The sequence below is a fragment of the Odocoileus virginianus genome, chromosome 31, assembly GCF_023699985.2.
Source record: "Odocoileus virginianus isolate 20LAN1187 ecotype Illinois chromosome 31, Ovbor_1.2, whole genome shotgun sequence".
In the NCBI taxonomy this organism is placed as follows: domain Eukaryota; kingdom Metazoa; phylum Chordata; class Mammalia; order Artiodactyla; family Cervidae; genus Odocoileus; species Odocoileus virginianus.
In genome coordinates, this window is record NC_069704.1 from 43,262,579 (window position 1) to 43,266,843 (window position 4,265).

The 4,265-nt window shown below is 39.0% G+C and overlaps 1 pseudogene; it reads right to left on the reverse strand.

Annotated features, from left to right (window-relative positions):
- Nucleotides 1-1,413: 1,413 nt before the first annotated feature.
- On the reverse strand, nt 1,414-1,562 carry LOC139032498 (U4 spliceosomal RNA; annotated as a pseudogene).
- Between the last annotated feature and the right edge of the window lie 2,703 nt (nt 1,563-4,265).

The window sequence follows — 4,265 nt, forward strand, 5'->3', positions numbered from 1 at the left end:
GGCTGAAATGGGTTTCAGGATCAGGCCTCTTTTAATAACTTTTATAAATAGGCATAAAGAGTTTCAGGCCAGTCATTGGTAGCTTTCAAAGTTATGTTTATGTGATTTCATAATGAATTACTCTCTAAAAAGGGAGAAATGGTACCTGCTCAGAGACCACCACCTCCTGTAGCACAGTTCCTCCAGAGTATTACAACAGAAATTAAATTATCAGGAACAAGGGAACAGGATCAAATTGGTGACAGTGATCCCAACAAAGTATCATGCTCCTTTTGTTCCCCTCAACCAATGATATTTCCCTTTGATGGAATCACTTACTGGAAGTTCTGGTCCTCAAACACTTGATACAGACTTAAGGCACATGGGAACTCCATATATGATGAAGCTGGCATCTCAGAAACAGTGGAAGAAAAGTATTACTTTACAAATGACAATTAAGTAGTTACTTGGGGCAAAAATATTGGGTCTATGCCTTAAACACACACTCACATAAATTCCACATAAACCCAATATTAAACTGTAAGAAACAAATTCACTAAAGGATTAGAGGAAAGCATTGGAAAATTATTTTTGGGTCTTTGAAGTGAAAAGCCTTTTTAAGCATGACTCAAATCAATAAGACACCCAAGGTTGATAAATTGGAAATTGTAAAAGTTTAGAAAACTGTGTATGATAAAGTGTATACACGCACGTGCCATTTACTGTGCTGAGTCACTCAGTCGTGTCTCTTTGCTGCCCCATGGACTATAGCCTGTCAAGCTCCTCTGTCCAAGGGATTCTCCAAGCAAGAATATTGGAGTGGGTTACCATTCCCTCCTCCAGGAGATCTTCCCAACCCAGGGATTGAACCCAGGTCTCCTGCATTTCAGGCAGATTCTTTACCATCTGAGCTACCAGGGAAGCCCAGGAATACTGGAGTGGGCAGCCCATCCCTTCTCCAGGCAAGCTTCTCGACCCAGGGGTTTTCTGCTTTGCAGGTGGATTCTTCACCAGCTGATCTACCAGGGAAGCCTCACATATACCATAGACAATTTCAAAAGACAAATGACAAATTGAGAAAAAATACTTCTCAAATCATATCACAGACAGAAGGTTAATCTCCCTAACACATAAAGGAACCTCTAAAATTAATAAGAAAAAAGATAATAACTTAAAATAAGACAATTTTTTAAAAAAGAAATAACAAATAGCTCCTATTAGTTCATTTAGGAACTAAATTGTTAGACACACATACACAACTGGAGACTGTACTGAGACAGCATTTTCACCTCTCAAGTTGGTAAAACCTTCAATATTTGATAACACCCTCTGTTGGCGAACACACAGTAGAGATATGGGTACTTTCAAAGAAATGAGAAAGCTTTTAATGTATTTATATGGAAGTTTCTCTAAGGAAAAAAGCAAAATACAGAACAATAGATGTAGTCACCATAAATGATGATACACTACATATATGGTTAAAAGTGGGGAGGGCAGAGAATATATTTTGAGAAGTTTTCAATTAGCAATAATCACACCTCAGATAAAACTCATTGGCTATGATACTGTCACTATGCAAAACTTTATTTTGAAATGTTTAAATGTTTTTGCCTGTGTATGTACCCACGAGCTCTGAGAGCTCTCACACACACACACACACAAAACAAACCTAGTAACAGGATGTGGTTGGAATTTGGCGATGGGGAAGGAAGATCTTTCACTGTCATACCTTTTTATGTGTTTTCTTTTTTTTTAAATATTTTTTGAGGTACTTGAATGTATTGCTTAGCCAAAAAATAGTGATAACTAAAACAATGACATCAAAGAACCAAGAAAAAAAATGAAGTTCATATCTTTTAAGGAAGACTCGGGAATTTGAGGTTTTCCATGTGCTGAAGTTCTAATGAGATTAATTATGTGATGAACGTTTGTAGAACCTGTATAGTTTACAAAGTATTTGTTTCTTTGTTTTCTCTACATTGTACCATTGCTCCTTCACTTTTTAAAGCAAACAACAAACTTTGTTTTGTTACCGACATTTAATAATAGCTGAGAAATTTCCTGGTGGCACAGGGGATAAGAATCCTCCTGTTAATGCGGGGGACAGGTCTCACATGCCACAGAGGAACTAAGCCCGTTTGGGCCACAACTACTGAGCCCACATGCCTAGAACCTGTTCTCCACAACAAGAAAAGCCATCCCAGTGAGAAACCTGCTTACTACAGCTAGAGAAAACCCCCACAAGTTGCAACAAAGACCCAGCACAGCCCGGGGAAAATAAAAAAAGCATCTGAGAAAGGTGAGCCTCGGCTATCCACTAATCCCAGTTATCATGTGCATTAACACAAAGCTGGAACATAACCTGAGTTTCCTCTCTCCAGACTGACTTCTTTGTACCACGCTATGCTGCCTTTGGGACAGTTGACCTGGCTGTTGGACTGGGCGACTACATTCTACATGTTCCTATTATCCTGCGGAATGTACAATGTTGTTGAGTCACTTCAGTTGTGTCCGACTCTTTGTGACCCTATACATGATAGCTTGTCAGGTTCCTCATCCATGGGATTCACCAGGCAAGAATATTGGAATGGGTTGCCATTTCCTCCTCCAGGGCATCTTACTGACCCAGGGATCAAACCCGAGTCTCTTATGTCTCCTGCTTTGGCAGGCGGGCTCTTTACCACGAGTGCCTCCTGGGATGTACACTCATGCTTATTCTCTGGAATAATGATACCGATGGATGCTTGTGCTGAACCTGTCCTGAATTAAGGTTCCTAGAATCTCCTTCCTGGGTGGGAACATGTATCATGGATATAATCATACTATGACATGATAAACAACTGATTTCAAGAACCAGATTCCTAGCAAAGAGCAGTTGTGTGACTTAACTAACTGTGGCACATTTGGACAGCATTGTAATTCCTTTCAAGAAGGAAAGTTGTGAAACTTGAAAGATGAATGAGGTGGAATGGATAGGGGAGGGGAATAGAAAAAGAAGTAGGAAACTCACTGCAGAGAGAATCTAAAAGACTTCCAAGGTGTTAGTTCTGGTAGGAATGTGTAAGCAATACAAATACCCTATTGTACAGAAAATAATAAGGAATTTTCATAAGCCTATATAGTAGGCATTGGTTTAAGTGCTTCACATCACAGGCATATACACATCAGAGATATTGTGAGTTCAGGTTAAGACCACTACAATAAAACAAATATTTTATTGTTTTCACAATAAAGCAAGTCACATGCATTTTTTGTTTTCTTGGTGCAGATAAAAGTTATGTGCACACTTCACTGTAGTCTATTTAGTGTATAATAGCATCATGTCTTTAAAAACAATATACCTACCTTCAAAATATTTTATTACTAAAAATGTTAATCATCACTGAGCCTTCAGCAAGTCATAATCTTTTCGCAACAGTAACATCAAAGATCACAGATCACCACAACAAATAGTGGAAAAGGTTGAAATATTGCAATAATTACCAAATTTTTGAGACATAAATTATTAAGTGCTATTGGAAAAAGGCTTCTGATAGACTTTCTTGATGCAGAATTGCCACAAACCTTCAACTTGTAAAAAACTTAATATCTGCAGAGTGCAATAAAGTGAAGCTCAATAAATCAAGGTGAGCCTACAATAAATCACTAAATTCCCATGTCAACCTTATGAAGTAGACACTGTTGTGCATCTCTTTTTTCTTTCTAACATGTGGGTAACTGAAGCTTGGAGAGTTTAAGCAACTTATATAAGGTCATATAGCTAGTAAGTGGTAGAGATGACTATTAGAATACAGATAGACTAGTTCTGAGCCCATGTTCTTAACCATTAAGCTCTGAATAAAGTGATTTGTCCAATTCAACTACTGAGTGAAGTAAACTTGGGCTAGAGCCCAGGTTTTCTGCACTGAAGTCTAGAGAACATCCAGTGTAACCCACAATAGACACTGTATGCAAAGGACAACTGTGATCGAGTTAAAAAGATGCAAAAGAAAGGCAGGAAGGGAGAAAGAAGAAAAGAAAGGAAGAAACAGAAAGAAGGGAGGAAGGAAGGAAGTTGAGCCACCTTCCTCATCCTCAGTCTATGGTCCAGCTGCCCACTGACTTCCCTCTGTCCGTCTGCAGGCCAAAAGCTCTGATAGTCTCTGTAGGATGCTATATAGAGGACTCAGAAGTGTGATGCAATTTTGCCAAAGTTTCACCAGGTGGCTGTGTTACCATCAGTCAGTTGGTTCAGTCACTCAGTCCTGTCCAACTCTGCGACCCCATGAACTGCAGTATGCCAGGCC